Source organism: Salmo trutta, chromosome 14, assembly GCF_901001165.1.
Source record: "Salmo trutta chromosome 14, fSalTru1.1, whole genome shotgun sequence".
NCBI classification, from domain to species: domain Eukaryota; kingdom Metazoa; phylum Chordata; class Actinopteri; order Salmoniformes; family Salmonidae; genus Salmo; species Salmo trutta.
In genome coordinates this window covers 84,589,074-84,606,577 of record NC_042970.1, presented here as the reverse complement: position 1 = coordinate 84,606,577, position 17,504 = coordinate 84,589,074, and the positions used below count along the sequence as shown (strand labels likewise).

The 17,504-nt window shown below is 42.9% G+C and overlaps 1 protein-coding gene across 3 annotated transcripts in view; it reads right to left on the bottom strand.

The window, feature by feature from the left end:
- LOC115147735 (lysophosphatidic acid receptor 2) overlaps nucleotides 1-8,393 on the bottom strand; it is a 29,566-nt gene extending 21,173 nt beyond the window's left edge. For all 3 annotated transcript variants that reach the window (XM_029690035.1, XM_029690036.1, XM_029690034.1), the window contains exon 1: nucleotides 8,140-8,393. The gene's annotated coding sequence lies outside the window, so the exon portion shown is untranslated. The remainder of the gene's footprint in view (nucleotides 1-8,139) is intronic.
- Between the last annotated feature and the right edge of the window lie 9,111 nt (nucleotides 8,394-17,504).

The window sequence follows — 17,504 nt, the reverse complement described above, 5'->3', positions numbered from 1 at the left end:
AATCTTGGTGTTCTCTGGCAAATGCCAAACGTCCTGCACGGTGTTGGGCTGTAAGCACAACCCCCATCTGTGGACGTCGGGCCCTCATACCACCCTCATGGAGTCTGTTTCTGACCGTTTGAGCAGACACATGTACATTTGTGGCCTGCTGGAGGTCATTTTGCAGGGCTCTGGCAGTGCTTCTCCTGCTCCTCCTTGCACAAAGGCGGAGGTAGCTGTCCTGCTGCTGGGTTGTTGCCCTCCTACGGCCTCCTCCACGTCTCCTGATGTACTGGCCTGTCTCCTGGTAGCGCCTCCATGCTCTGGACACTACGCTGACAGACACAGCAAACCGTTCTTGCCACAACTCGCGTTGATGTGCCATCCTGGATGAGCTGCACTACCTGAGCCACTTGTGTGGGTTGTAGACTCCGTCTCATGCTACCACTAGAGTGAAAGCACCGCCAGCATTCAAAAGTGACCAAAACATCAGCCAGGAGGCATAGGAACTGAGAAGTTGTCTGTGATCCCCACGTGCAGAACCACTCCTTTATTGGGGGTGTCTTGCTAATTGCCTATAATTTCCACCTGTTGTCTATTCCATTTGCACAACAGCATGTGAAATTTATTGTCAATCAGTGTTGCTTCCTAAGTGGACAGTTTGATTTCACAGAAGTGTGATTGACTTGGAGTTACATTGTGTTGTTTAAGTGTTCCCTTTATTTTTTTGAGCAGTATATATATTTAACAGTGAAGCTAGAGAATATATATATATATATATATATATATATATATATATATTCTCTAGCTTCACTGTTAAATATCATTATACTATCTGTGTTCTAGCTTCACTGTTAAATATCATCATACTATCTGTGTTCTAGCTTCACTGTTAAATATCATTATACTATCTCAGTGTTCTAGCTTCACTGTTCAATATCATTATACTATCTCTGTGTTCTAGCTTCACTGTTCAATATCATTATATTATCTTAGTGTTTTAGCTTCACTGTTCAATATCATTATATTATCTCAGTGTTTTAGCTTCACTGTTCAATATCATTATATTATCTCAGTGTTTTAGCTCCACTGTTTAATATTATATTATCTCAGTGTTCTAGCTTCACTGTTCAATATCATTATACTATCTCAGTGTTATAGCTTCACTGTTCAATATCATTATATTATCTCAGTGTTTTAGCTTCACTGTTCAATATCATTATATTATCTCAGTGTTTTAGCTTCACTGTTCAATATCATTATATTATCTCAGTGTTTTAGCTTCACTGTTCAATATCATTATATTATCTCAGTGTTTTAGCTTCACTGTTCAATATCATTATATTATCTCAGTGTTTTAGCTTCACTGTTCAATATCATTATATTATCTCAGTGTTTTAGCTCCACTGTTTAATATCATTATATTATCTCAGTGTTTTAGCTTCACTGTTCAATATCATTATATTATCTCAGTGTTTTAGCTCCACTGTTTAATATCATTATATTATCTCAGTGTTTTAGCTCCACTGTTTAATATTATATTATCTCAGTGTTATAGCTTCACTGTTCAATATCATTATATTATCTCAGTGTTATAGCTTCACTGTTCAATATCATTATATTATCTCAGTGTTTTAGCTTCACTGTTCAATATCATTATATTATCTCAGTGTTTTAGCTTCACTGTTTAATATTATCTCAGTGTTTTAGCTTCACTGTTTAATATTATATTATCTCAGTGTTATAGCTTCACTGTTTAATATTATATTATCTCAGTGTTATAGCTTCACTGTTTAATATTATATTATCTCAGTGTTTTAGCTTCACTGTTTAATATTATATTATCTCAGTGTTTTAGCTTCACTGTTTAATATTATCTCAGTGTTATAGCTTCACTGTTTAATATTATAGCGCACAAGACATTTCACAGGTGTTTTTTCTTCACTGATTACCATTTAATCGATGTGTATTGGATGTCATATCATTTGAAAGGGCTGTTTCTCAGCTTTCAAAATATGTATCATACTTTCAAATATGGTTTGACACCAGTAGAGTATTCTCATTAAGATACACAGAGGTCATGGTCTCAGAAAATTCAGGAATTCCAAAACTCTCCTGCCGATGATGCAACAATGCCAATATGGCGACACCCAGTTAGCTGGTGTTCTAAGGCCTAGTGTTTCATTCCCCTTTAACTGAGAGTGATAAACAGAGAGCTGGCAGTTAAAAATGGGCCATGCTAAAACACCTACATCCTGTAGCGGGCTGCTTATAACGTTAGCTTTGGGCAACAGGGTTAAGTAGCTGGCTAGCCATTTATTTTCATGAACTGAAGATCAACTTCAATAGGCGAACAATAGGCGAACAACAAGTGGCAACCTAGCTAATACTTACTCACAAGGATTCCTAAATCATTGCTAAGAATAATGAAAATGACAGCAATTTCTACTGGTCATTGTTTTCAGGCTGGTTGTATTGGTGCTAGCTAGGTACCAAGCTAAAGCTAGCTACCCTAGAAGTTGCGGTCGTACAAATTATGCTTTATTACCAAAGCGGTATTGTAAACATCGTTCGTGGCCGGTGTTTGCAGACTTTTTTGTATAGATTTGACAGTGCTACTGTATCTTTTCTGGCAAGCAAAGACCCAAACGGCGTTCCATAGTATGTATGTCGAAAAGCTAATAGCAGTGACGCTATTACTGTGTAACTGCGGTAGGGCAACATCTGAAAAATAGCGCACTTGTTAGTGTGTACCGGTGCTCGACCAGTCAACGAAAGCCGACATCACCCACAACAGAACGGTTGATTGTCAAGGGCAATGAATTCCATTATCTTGGCTTTAATGGATTTCGTCTTTGAGTTGTCTCGCTGAAATGTTCTTACTCTTTCAAATGCCTCCTCGACTTATTGACTGCTCGATCCACACAGCAGACATTGTGGGCTAGGTTAGAAATGCTGTGTTGCAGTGTAGCGCAACATTTTACATGGCGTTATTACGTCATGTACCTACTTTGTACAGGTATGCACAGTAGCTTTGACATAGGTTTCTAACATCGGGCGTTAAACTAGACATCGGGCCGATACCAATGTTGGCATTTTTAGCTAATATCGTCCGATTCCGATATGTTCACCGATATATCGTGCATCCCTAGTTCGAATGTTACGAAACGTTTTCGTGAGAAGACCGGTTTTCAGCATATCTCAATGTCTGACAAACAATGCTGTAGCTCAGCCACCTTCCACCACAGATGCAGAAGTGAGACGTCGGCGGATGTTGTGATTTGAGACACATCCAATGCAACAAAACATATTTCTAGATTAAATTGACAGATTCTGATGGGGATGACCGGTGCGTCAATCGACTCCAGGGAGTTAAACAGATTCTGAGAGGTGTGCGTGTGTACGTGTGTGTGTACGTGTGAGATTAAGAGAGAGGAAGTGTGTGTCTCATATCAGAACTCTAAACACTGAGCTGTCTGATTTATACTTCCTGTTATGCCAGAGTGTGTGTGTGTGTGTGTGTGCGCGCGCGCACTGGGAAGAATCAGTAAACACTAGTTTGAATGCAAACAGGTCATTACAGATGGAGACACACCCTTTGCGGTAGCCTCATCCCTTCTCTCCCTCTCCTTCCCTCTCCTTCCCTCTCCTTCCCTCTCTTCGCGTTTCTTAAAGGAAAAGTGATTTTTTTTTTACAACCAAATCTAAAAAACAAATATGTAAATGGTATGTTCTAGAAGTATCCAACCTGTATTAGGTTGTATTCCCTGTAGTGTGACTCGAGCCGTCTCGCCTACACAGCTGTTCCATTCACCGTGTAGACTGCTGCTACAGGTAACTCCCAAAATAAAGGAAACACCAGCATAAAGTGTGTTAATAGGGCATTGGGCCACCAGAACAGCTTCACTGCGCCTTGGCATACATTCTACAAGTGTCTGGAACTTCCTGTATGGAAGCAACCCATGCTTCAGTTTCAATATACTTTCTCCCCCTCATTTACTCAAGTGTGCCCTTTATTTTGGAAGTTACCTGTAGAATGGACGGAGAGGTATCGCTGGAGGCACATCAAAATGGAATACAGCGTTGTGGCCAAAGTTCACAATGACGTGTAGTTACAACTCTGTTATATTAGTCTACATTCTACTGTCCAGTCTGTCTAGTTATAACTCTGTTATATTAGTCTACATTCTACTGTCCAGTCTGTCTAGTTATAACTCTGCTATATTAGTCTACATTCTACTGTCCTGTTATATTAGTCTACATTCTACTGTCCTGTTATAACTCTGCTATATTAGTCTACATTCTACTGTCCTGTTATAACTCTGCTATATTAGTCTACATTCTACTGTCTAGTCTGTCTAGTTATAACTCTGTTATATTAGTCTACATTCTACTGTCCTGTTATATTAGTCTACATTCTACTGTCCAGTTATAACTCTGCTATATTAGTCTACATTCTACTGTCCTGTTATAACTCTGCTATATTAGTCTACATTCTACTGTCCAGTTATAACTCTTATATTAGTCTACATTCTGTCCAGTCTGTCTAGTTATAACTCTGTTATATTAGTCTACATTCTACTGTCCTGTTACATTAGTCTACATTCTACTGTCCAGTTATAACTCTGTTATATTAGTCTACATTCTACTGTCCTGTTATATTAGTCTACATTCTACTGTCCTGTTATAACTCTGTTATATTAGTCTACATTCTACTGTCCTGTTATAACTCTGCTATATTAGTCTACATTCTACTGTCCAGTCTGTCTAGTTATAACTCTGTTATATTAGTCTACATTCTACTGTCCAGTTATATTAGTCTACATTCTAATGTCCAGTCTGTCTAGTTATAACTCTGCTATATTAGTCTACATTCTACTGTCCTGTTATAACTCTGTTATATTAGTCTACATTCTACTGTCCAGTCTGTCTCGTTATTACTCTGTTATATTAGTCTACATTCTACTGTCTAGTTATAACTCTGCTATATTAGTCTACATTCTACTGTCCAGTCTGTCTAGTTTTAACTGTGTTATTTTGTATTAGTCTGGGTTAAACTGATTACCACAGTCAGTCCACCCAGAGAAACCAATGTAGGGTGAGTTCAGCTCTCCCTAGTCCTGTAGCCTTTAACATTGAGTCAGTATAAAACAGCACTGCTGTATGTGTGTGTGCAGGGGCGGAAATCCCGGGGGGGACGGGGGGGACACGACCCCCCCATCCTGGGAAAAATATGATTTGTCCCCCCCAATATATCACTGAAACATAACTATGAAATTTAAATAATATTAATAATACGCAATGAAAGCAATTGTGCTGATTATAGACACTTAATAGCGCGTTTTTAAGTTTCAAAAGATTGCAACCCCCCACCCTTTGCCTCACAATGGTTTGATCCACTGGCAAGGTAACAGAGGGGTCGTAGCCACTGTCTGAAAGGCACTCAATGAACGTAACTGACGTGAGGTTAATCCAGTCAATCGCGCACACACACTAGCTGAATATGCAGAGCTTGCACGCAAATGTTAACTATTAAGCTAGCTAGTACCTATTCCATTTATGTGGCCTCGTCAAAGATGGAATCTTTGCTATCGTCAATTTATTCCGAGATCAGCATGCAGATGATGTAAGTTAGTGCTTCAAAGTCCCTGTGATAAGGTTAGCGATAAACTGAAGTCCAAACTGAACAGAACTACACTCTCTTCTACCATGGTCTTAAATATATTTAATGGTCTCGTTGCAAAAGCTAAATTGTCGCAAGGGAACTTTTATTTATTTATTTTATTTAACCCGGGTAGCAAAGATTATAGCAAACACCACTGAATTGGTGCTCGCTAGCTTTGCAAATTCAACTATTGTTGGAAGCCAGCCAATATGAAAGAAACTATTAAAATTACAAAAGGTTGCAGCATATGTTGTGTAAATGGTTAACTCATACAGCTGTCAACTCTTGTCATTTTAATCCGTTTCACATTTGCTAACTACCTTTCAGATCGAAGCCCAAATAGAATGATAAAAGATAAGATGATAGAAGCTAATCTCCTACTATAAATAACCTACACACTGTGTATGTGTGTAGCCAGCCAGCCAGGTAGAAAAATGGCAGAAAAATAAAAGACGGACATCAGAGTATTTTTCAGTACACCAAAACGCATAGTAAGAACCCTAGTAGCCTAATATCTCAAAGACTAGTTGATAAAATGTTCATAAGAAAGAAATGAAATTCTAATGGAAATGTTTCACAATGATGTCATTAGGCAGAGCAGGCAACAGATGGCACACAGACAGCAGAGTTGGGGACAGATATGCAGGGACAGACTGGCAGACAGGGAGTCTCAGGTAAGTTTGTTGAGTCTTTGTTTGGTAACATTATGAAAGGTTCTCCATTTTTTTTACTTGTAAAATAGGAACATAATTGGAAAATGCCATGGATACCCCCACTCTCAACTTTAACAAATCTTAGTTCAGTCACCAGTTTAAGGCAATGGTATTGCTGTTGTGAGTAGTTGTGTAGTTTTGGGTACCGGTAGTTAGGAGTACGGCAAACACCTTATTTCTTTGGTTCCTCAATATACATTTACCATATTACAATGCAGGCTATGTGTTACAGCACTACTTTTGGTGTCCCCCTCAGGAATTGCTCGAGAAAATTTCATGTAATTGTCCCCCCCAAAGTTGATATCAGATTTTCGCCCGTGTGTGTGTGTGTGAGTCAGATGGGCCCCCTATATGCGGCTCCGTGCAGCGAGCCTCTTCTATTCTTGTCATACAACTACACACACACACAACTCCCCCTCTCCCCTCCTTCTGCGTTATCAGTCGAGATGTTGTTTCGTTCCAATCTTACCGAGAATTAAGAGCAGTTTCATCCGCAAGCGGAAAGTCATTTTCTAGTTTCCAAACAAACCCCCCACCGTATCTTTCTATTACATCAGAAGGCTGGCCACAAGAATGACTTGACGTGAGAGAGACGTTGACTGTTTTCTGAGAAACAAAAGGTGTTTTCATTGTTCACATCTCCAACCGTGGGCCCACCACTAGTTGACTTCCAGGATGCAGGTCTCGTTTACTTCCGTCTCCCTGTTCCTCACTTTACACTGTCACTATTCAGATCCTCTTAGCTTATTTACACAGACAAAACCCCATCTCTTGACATTCAGTTAGCTTCTTTTCGGGATATGTTAAAGGGGTAGGAGGTAAAGAACATGGTACATATTGACCCAGCTGGAGACCTTCTGCCTCAGTCTCTGCCTGTGTGCAAGTGGATGTGTTTGAGTTGTCTCCCCCCCCTTTCACACACACCTTTACAACGTTTAATTGATAGGTTACCAAAGAGATAAGCGAGATCAACAGTGTATTGTGGTGAGCTCTGTGTAGATCTACAGGGGGCAAAGCAGTGCTGGACAGAGCAATCACCGTGGAGGAGCCGCCCGGCGCCGGGGGGCAATAAAAACAACAGATAACACCGTGAGGTTAACTCTGGCCCATTAAATAGTCTTCTTTTACGCGCTCTCTCTCCGAACGATCCACAGAGCGAGTGCGTGGGAATTGCAGAAGCAGAGCGCTTGCATGCAGCATGTGGGTGCGCCAGGCCGAGTTTGCACCTTTTTTAGTTTTTTGGTGTGAAACATGTTGGTTTGACAAGTTTAGAAACATTACTCTCAATAGGTCTATGCAAACTGCTGTAATTGACCATATGACTGCTGAAACAAAGAACAGAACAAAAAAAAAAGTAGGCTAAAAAAGCCACATAAAATCTATATATTTTACAGCCTATATCCGGGAAACAAGCACAAACACTACATGCACACGTCAACTCGTGCAGTTACCACGGAATGTCACGCGATACAGCGGTGGAACCGCAAGCCAGCCAGCGACACACAGCAAAACCGAGAATATTTAACAAAGGTTATTAACAGGGTTTTTCGTAAGGAAAACCTCCACAACCATTATCCAAAAGTGCTGAGAATGCACAATGTTCTTTTAGACTTGTTTTTACGAGTTTATCAAGTTAAACCAGTCATTAAGGCCTATAACGTAGCCTAAATTAAGCTTTTCGCACGTAGCCTATCCGAGTTTAGCTTTCACTCACTAAACAATGAAAATGTGCTTTCGTTAAAACTAAAAACTAAAAACATATCAAAACATCAAATTCCTTACCTTAGTCTTGCCTTAGCGCCTATCCCTTCATATCCGCTTCCAGAAACGAGTTTAGTCTTTGTTTAATCCATAAATTTGTCCTAAAATTACAATCCAAATTTGACTTTCGAGTGACTTTGGTCGTTTGGCCGCAGTTTACCTGTGCGCGGTAGAGAAAGGGTGCGGCGGAGCGTGTCTCTGTCAGAATGTGGCTTGGACAACCTGGGAGCCCAACGTACCCGCCTCTACTGCTCCCCGGTTGGATACTGGAACGGAAAGACAACCAATGAGAGGAGAAGAAAGGATGATTGACAGCGTAAGTACAGTGTTTGGCGAAAGCAGGGTTTTTACCCCCATGCTGGGCTGTAGTGTTGGGTGTGATTTTGTTTTGACAAGGAGCAAGACGTTATGTATAGAACAAGACAATAGAAAGGCTAAAGGTCTCCTAGGGGCGTCTGAAGACACAGATTATGCTATAGGCGTTAGGAGATGACAGTTATGCTAGGAGCCTAATAGAATAATACCCTACACATTATAAACATTGAGATAGGACAAAATACGTTTAAAATAAGCAAAATAATATAATTATAGTCTACATACATTTTTAGCTGTCTCTCCCTCATCATAGTTAAATAAAGGTAAATATATATATATATATATATATATATATATATATATATATTTTTCATGGACTGAGGTTGAGAGCTCTTTTTAGGTAGGACGGTGGGCAGGATATTATTACAATGATAAATGTGTAGGCTTTTGATTAGTAGAGTTTTATATTTAAGCAATAAGGCCCGAGGAGGTGTGGTATATGGCCAATATACCACAGCTAACAGGTGGCACAGTGGTCTAAGGCACTGCATCTCAGTGCTAGAGGCGTCACTACAGACCCTGGTTCGATTCCAGGCTTTATCACAACTGGCCGTGATTGGGAGTCCCATAGGGAGGCACACAATTGGCCCAGCGTCGTCCGGGTTTGGCAGTGGTAGGCCGTCATTGTAAATAAGAATTTGTTCTTAACTGACTTGCCTAGTTAAATAAAAAAACAGCTGTTCTTATGCAGTGTGCCTGGACACAGCCCCCCCAAAAAATCTAAAATAAACACATTTTCACAAGCTCCTTTTAGGCAGGACGGTGGGCAGGCATATTATTACAATGATAAATGTGTCGATTTTTATATTTAAGCAATAAGGCCCGAGGTGGTGTGGTATATGGCCATTATACCACGGCTAACGGCTGTTCTTGTCATGACGCAACGCAGAGTGCCTGGACACAGCTCTTAGCCGTGGTATATTGGCCATATACAACAAACTCAGAGGTGCAGTGTTGCTATTATAAACTGGTTACCAACGTAATTAGAACAGTAAAAATGTATGTTTTGTCCTACCCGTGGTATACTGTCTGATGTACCACGGCTGTCAGCCAGGGCTCGAGCCACCCAGTTTATAATCAGAATCCCCTTCACTCTCCTTCTCCTTCTCCCCCCTCTCTCTCCTTCTCCTTCTCCCCCCTCTCTCTCCTTCTCCCCCTCTCTCTCTCTTTCTCCTCTCCCTCCCCTCTCTGCTTCACATTATGAATGACTCAAACCCCAGCCCTTCGCTCCAGTGCCAGTACCACATAGTTACTCAATATGTTCCCCACATTTGTTGTGGTTTACGTGTTTAAAACAGAGAAGGCTTTTTCTGTGACACACAGTGTTGTTTCAGGAGAGGTTGATCTCTCCAGCTTGTTGTATGACAACAGAAGTAATCAAAACATTTAAACTAGACTAATGAAACTGTTTAAGTTTGCGTCCTAAATAGAACCCTATTCCTTTTTTTTTTAAATTGTACCTTTATTTAACTAGGCAAGTCAGTTAAGAACAAATTCTTATTTTCAATGACTGGGTTAACTGCCTTGTTCAGGGGCAGAATGACAGATTTTTACCTCGTCAGCTCGAGGATTCGATCTAGCAAACTTTCGGTTACTAGTCCAATGCTCTAACCACTAGGCTATCTAGTGCACTACATTTACATTTGAGTCATTTAGCAGACGCTCTTATCCAGAGCGACTTGCATGCATTTCATGCATTTTCATGCATTTGTACTGGCCCCCTGTGGGAATCGAACCCACAACCCTGGCGTTGCAAACACCATGCTCTACCAACTGAGCCACAGGGAAGGCCCCACTACTTTCGACCTGAGCCCTACATGTTGGCTTGACTTCCAATATATACATGAGCCTCTCCTTATACGACTATCCTCAAGACCACAGTCTAGTTTCCTAACAGCAGTCTCTCATTTTGTGTGTGTTATAAGCAGTTTCTTTGCGCAAGCATGTCTCTGTGTGTTGCTGTGTGTGTGTGTGGCTGTGTGTTGCTGTATGTATGTGTCTCTGTGCAGCTGTGTGTCTCTGTGTGTGTGTGTGTCTGTGTGTGGCTGTGTTTTTCTGTGTGTGTCTGTGTGTGTCTCTGTATGTCTCTGTGTGATCAGTCTGGTCCATCATCCTGACCAAGACAATCTGTGAACAGAAGGCAAACTGACCAGATCAGGATGGTTGAACAAGGCTAGTTTTAATCAATGACCCATGGAGAACTAGGTCTAGCTGTGCCTCATTACTTGGCAGCCACAGTGCTAGTTTGAAGAAACTATTGACTTGAGATGATCAAATGTAAGGATATGAATTCTTGGCTGTTTGGTTTGGGGATGATTAAACTGTTGCGACACAATGTTCAATGTTTACGGAAGATTAGCTATCAGACATACAAACGTGTGTGTCCAGCATGTGTGTCCCCAGTATGTGTGTGTTTGTCATTGTTTCCAGTTATTTAACTAGCCGTCTCAACTTCCTGCTGTGTTCTTCGTGTCACAGGAAGCTCTGCCGCTGCTAGGCAACCCAGACACACACACACACGCACGCACGCACACACACACACACACACACACACACACACACACACACACACACACACACACACACCTGTGAGAGACAGAGGAAATAGAAGTGCATTGTGTCTGAGAGGAAGTGTAATTGGAGATAGGAAGAGGAGAGATAGATTAGGACAAGAAAAGGAGGGAAGATGAGAAAGAGGGCGAGGAAGCTGGGAGAATGGATATCTTAAGGTGAATGCACCAATTTGTAAGTCGCTCTGGATAAGAGCGTCTGCTAAATGACTTAAATGTAAATGTAATGTAATATGTTTAGAAAAGAGAGAAAGAGAGAGGGGTGATAGGAGAGAAAGAGAGGGGTAGGAGAGAAAGAGAGAGGGGTGATAGGAGAGAAAGAGGGGGATAGTAGGAGAGAAAGAGAGGGGTGGTAGGAGAGAAAGAGAGAGGGGGATAGTAGGAGAGAAAGAGAGGGGTGGTAGGAGAGAAAGAGAGAAGGGTGGTAGGAGATAGAGGGAGGGTAGAAGAGAAAGTGAGAGGGGTGGTAGGAGAAAGAGAGAGGGTTGGTAAAAGAGAGGGAGGAAGAGAGATGGAGGGTAGGAGAGAAAGAGAGAGGTTGCGAGAATTGGAAACATGTAAGAGAGAGAGAAGGAAAGAAGTGGGAGATGACAGCCAAACTGCATCACCCTCCCATCATAAAATCGACTCTCAGCCTGGAACAATGACTGGGCCTTCTACAATGTGTCAGTCAATCTGAACTTGATGTGTGAGCATTTGCAATTATCAATGTGTGTGTGTGAGAGAGTTGTGTGTGTGTGAATCACATATGGAGTTGATTATGTCATCTGGCATCAATTTAGGGAGGGCCTTGATGTCCCAATGATTACCCCCCCATCCCTTGAGAGAGAGAGGCATGTGCTTTGCGTGTTCTGTGTGTCTCTGTCTTTGCGTGTATCTATGTATTTTATTGTACAGTGTGTGTGTGTGTGTGTGTGTGTGTGTGTGTGTGTGTGTGTGTGTGTGTGTGTGTGCGTATCCATCTATGTATTTTATTGTACAGTGTGTGTGTGTGTGTGTGTGTGTGTGTGTGTGTGTGTGTGTGTGTGTGTGTGTGTGTGTGTATCTATGTATTTTATTGTACAGTGTGGTGTATGTGTCTCTGCCTCGGTTTCTATCTCTGACATAATATTCTCCACAGACTTCCTGTTCCCAACCACGGTTTCTCACAGGAGCTAGCTACCCAGAGACTGTGTGTCATCGAACTGTGTGTGTGTGCTCTAAAACTCCTAGCACCGCTCTAAAACTCCTAGCACCGCTCTAAAACTCCTAGCACCGCTCTAAAACTCCTAGCACAGCTCTAAAACCGCTCTAAAACTCATAGCACCGCTCTAAAACTCATAGCACCGCTCTAAAACTCATAGCACCGTTCTAAAACTCCTAGCACCATTAAAACTCCTAGCACCGCTCTAAAACTCCTAGCACTGCTCTAAAACTCCTAGCACCGCTCTAAAACTCATAGCACTACTCTAAAACTCCTAGCACTACTCTAAAACTCCTAGCACCATTAAAACTCATAGCACCGCTCTAAAATGCTTAGCACCACTCAAACTCATAGCACCGCTCTAAAATGCTTAGCACCACTCAAACTCCTAGCACCGCTCCTAGCACTGCTCTAAAACTCCTAGCACCGCTCTAAAACTCCTAGCACCGCTCTAAAACTCCTAGCACCGCTCTAAAACTCATAGCACCGTTCTAAAACTCCTAGCACTACTCTAAAACTCCTAGCACCACTCTAAAATGCTTAGCACCACTCACTCCTAGCACCGCTCTAAAACTCCTAGCACTGCTCCTAGCACTGCTCTAAAACTCCTAGCACCGCTCTAAAACTCCTAGCACCGCTCTAAAACTCCTAGCACCGCTCCTAGCACCGCTCTAAAACTCCTAGCACCGCTCTAAAACTCCTAGCACCGCTCGATAACTCCTAGCACCGCTCTAAAACTCCTAGCACCGCTCTAAAACTCCTAGCACCGCTCTAAAACTCCTAGCACCGCTCTAAAACTCCTAGCACCGTTCTAAAACTCCTAGCACCACTCAAACTCCTAGCACCACTCAAACTCCTAGCACCACTCAAACTCCTAGCACCACTCTAAAACTCCTAGCACCGCTTTAAAACTCCTAGCACCGCTCTAAAACTCCTAGCACCGCTCGATAACTCCTAGCACCGCTCGATAACTCCTAGCACCGCTCTAAAACCGCTCTAAAACTCATAGCACCGCTCTAAAACTCATAGCACCGTTCTAAAACTCATAGCACCGTTCTAAAACTCCTAGCACCGCTCTAAAACTCCTAGCACCGCTCCTAGCACTGCTCCTAGCACTACTCTAAAACTCCTAGCACCGCTCTAAAACTCCTAGCACCACTCTAAAACTCCTAGCACCACTCTAAAACTCCTAGCACCACTCTAAAACTCCTAGCACCGCTCTAAAACTCCTAGCACCGCTCTAAAACTCCTAGCACCGCTCTAAAACTCCTAGCACCGCTCGATAACTCCTAGCACCGCTCGATAACTCCTAGCACCGCTCTAAAACCGCTCTAAAACTCATAGCACCGCTCTAAAACTCATAGCACCGTTCTAAAACTCATAGCACCGTTCTAAAACTCCTAGCACCGCTCTAAAACTCCTAGCACCACTCTAAAATGCTTAGCACCACTCAAACTCCTAGCACTGCTCCTAGCACTGCTCTAAAACTCCTAGCACCGCTCTAAAACTCCTAGCACCGCTCTAAAACTCCTAGCACCGCTCTAAAACTCCTAGCACCGCTCTCAAACTCCTAGCACCGCTCTCAAACTCCTAGCACCGCTCTCAAACTCCTAGCACCGCTCTAAAACTCCTAGCACCGCTCTAAAACTCCTAGCACCGCTCTAAAACTCCTAGCACCGCTCTAAAATGCTTAGCACTACTCTAAAACTCCTAGCACCGCTCTTGCACCTCTTCTAGCACTGCTCTAAATCTAATCAAATCAAATGTATTTGTATAGCCCTTCTTACATCAGCTGATATATCAAACTGATGTACAGAAACCCAGCCTAAAACCCCAAACAGCAAGCAATGCAGGTGTAGAAGCACGGTGGCTAGGAAAAACTCCATAGAAAGGCAAAACCTAGGAAGACACCTAGAGAGGAACCAGGCTATGAGGGGTGGCCAGTCCTCTTCTGGCTGTGCCGGGTGGAGATTATAACAGAACATGGCCAAGATGTTCAAATGTTCATAAATGACCAGCATGGCCAAATAATAGTAATCACACTGAACAGGTCAGGGTTCTATAACCGCAGGCAGAACAGTTGAAACTGGAGCAGCAGCACGGCCAGGTGGACTGGGGACAAAAAGGAGTCATCATGCCAGGTAGTCCTGAGGCATTGTCCTAGGGCTCAGGTCCTCCAAGAGAGAGAAAGAAAGAAAGAAAGAAAGAGAGAAAGAGAACTAGAGAGAGCATACTTAAATTCACACAGGACACCGGATAAAACAGAAATAATCCAGATAACAGACTGACCCTCTAAAACTCCTAGCTCCGCTCTACAACTCCTAGCTCCGCTCTACAACTCCTAGCTCCGCTCTACAACTCCTAGCTCCGCTCTACAACTCCTAGCTCCGCTCTACAACTCCTAGCTCCGCTCTACAACTCCTACAACTCCTAGCTCCGCTCTACAACTCCTAGCACCACTCCTAGCACCGCTCTAAAACTCCTAGCACCTCTATTAGCAATTCCCTATAACTCCTAGCACCGCTCTATAACTCCTAGCACCGCTCTATAACACCGCTCTATAGCACCGCTCTATAACTCCTAGCACTGCTCCTAGCACCACTCTATATCTCCTAGCACTGTTTCTCTATTCCAACTATTTTACAGGAGTAGATCATCATAGTCTCCTTTCTGGTTAACTTTCCCCCAAGGGCTGAACTAAGGTCAGTCATGTCCACACCCTGAAGGTTTCCATTGGGTTGGGGTAAGGGAAAACTGATCCTAGATCTGTGGTTAGGGACATGGTCTGCCTGGAGAAGGGAATGAATGTGACTCACTGCTTCTACAAGAGGCACATGATTAGAACATGGAACACACACACACAAGAGAACCAGTATCAGGGAGGGAGACCCGCACGCACACACTTCTATTTTCATTCACCAAAACCACGGTAGTGACTGAGCCAGTGCTCTCACACACACACGTCATATCTGAGCCAGCTTTTTTTTCTCTCTCTCCCTCTCTCTCCCTCTCTCTCCCTCTCTCTCCCCCTCCTATGTACACAGCTTCACCCTCTCTTCCCTGTCCCAGCCTAATTTTCCTTATATTTTCTCCTTCACTCTACTTCTCCCCCCCCTCTCTCTCGCCCCACCCCCTTTCCTCCCTCTCTCCCTGGGTGATGATAAAGTCATGGATGTGCTCTGGCAGCAAGCCCTCGAATTTGGTTTCTACTCTGAGTGTTTTCTTCTCTGTGGGGTTCTGGAAACGCTCTGTCTTTCTGTCACGCCCTTGACTTGATTCTCCCAAACAAAATCAATATGCAAAAGCACAATGGCCATGATGTCAGTGTGTGTGTGAGAGAGAGAGGGAGTGCGAGGAGAACATTTGCTCTAATTTGTTACTGAAAGTTCTAGGCTGTTTTAAGAGAGGAGTTATGCCTTAAATCTGAGAGTAGGAAAGTGTCGGACAGTCACACACCTCTCACACACACACACACACACCTCTCACACACACACACACACACACACACACCTCTCACACACACACACACACACACACACACACACACACACCTCTCACACACCTCTCTCTCCCGGTGATTATCAGCAGCACGGTAGAGACGCACGGCTATCAGTCCTACGAAGGTCAGAGCAACCCAAACAATGTCTCCATGGAGACAACACACACACACGACTTACAGCACAGGGGACTTATAGCCAGTGTCGGGGAAGCTACTCTGAAAATATAGTTTACCAATTACTTCAAACTGGAACAAGTTAAGATACATTTAAGCTGCCCCTTAAGATAAATATTTACTGAACTAGTCACTTTTCAAAAGTAGTTCATGATGAATTATCATATCTAAATCTAAAAATGTCATAGACAACAAATTGCAAGAAAGGGAAATACCTTGTCAGTTTTACAACTGAATGCATTCAACTGAAATGTGTCTTCCGCACATATCACTATGGTAAGTCGCTCTGGATAAGAGCGTCTGCTAAATGACTTAAATGTAATGTAATGTAATGACTCAGATGTTAACAGAATGTGTCATTTGGCCTATTAAACACAAAAAGTAGTTCCAACAGTTAGCTACGCAGCTACATGACAGATAAAGTAGTTCCAGTAGTTAGCTACACAGCTGTTTGATTCCATTCTACTGAATCCGCTTCAGCCATAACAACGAGCCTGTCCTCCCCAATTAAGGTGCCACCAACCTCCTGTGGTTGAACTATATGTAGTTCACTACCCAACACTGCTTATAGCACAGACACATGTAATAACAGACAGGTATGGCAGCACACAGACAGACAAGCATGTATTTAATAACACAGACAGGTATGGAAGCACACAGACATGTATGGAAGCACACAGACAGACTAGCGTGTCCCCCTCTCCCTCGATCTCCTTCAGACACACACACACTCATAGTATTTACACAAGACTTTACACTACACTGTACATACACACATTCAATAACTCTCAGGTAAGTCAGGTTTATGCGCACGCACACATTCTCTCTCCCTCTCTCTCCAGCAGCCTCACATCAACCACACCCTCTGCTGGTTACCACCGGAACTGCATGGTGAATATCCATTCAACTGAACCACAGAAGGTGCTCTTTGGACGAGCAACGTCAGCACGGCATAGACTAAGATACAGTACTTAGAATAGAGTGGAAAATATGTAAACATTATTAAAGTGACTAGTGTTACATTATTCAAATGGCCAGTGATTCCAAGTCTATAAAGGCTGCATCACATCCGGCCGTGATTGGGAGTCCAAGAGGGCGGCGCACAATTGGCCCAGCGGCGTCCGGGGTAGGCTGTCATTGTAAATAAGAATTTGTTCTTAACTGACTTGCCTAGTTCGTTATTTATTTATGTATATAGCGCAGCAGCCTCTGTGTTAGTGATGGCTGTTTAACAGTCTGACAGCCTTGAGATAGAAGCTGTTTTTCAGTCTCTTGGTCTCAGCTTTGATACACCTGTACTGACCTCACCTTCTGGATGATAGCGGCGTGATTATCTTTTTGGCCTTTCTGTGACATCGGGTGCCGTAGGTGTCCTGGAGGGCAGGTAGTTTGCCCCCGGTAATGAGTTGGGCAGACCACACCACCCTGTGGAGAGCCCTGCGGTTGTGGGCGGTGCAGTTGATGTACCAGGTGGTGAGACAGCCCAACAGGATACTCTCAATTGTGCATTGGTAAAAGTTTGTGAGGGTCTTAGGGGCCGAGATAAATTGCATCAGCCTCCTGAGGTTGAAGAGGCACTGTTGCG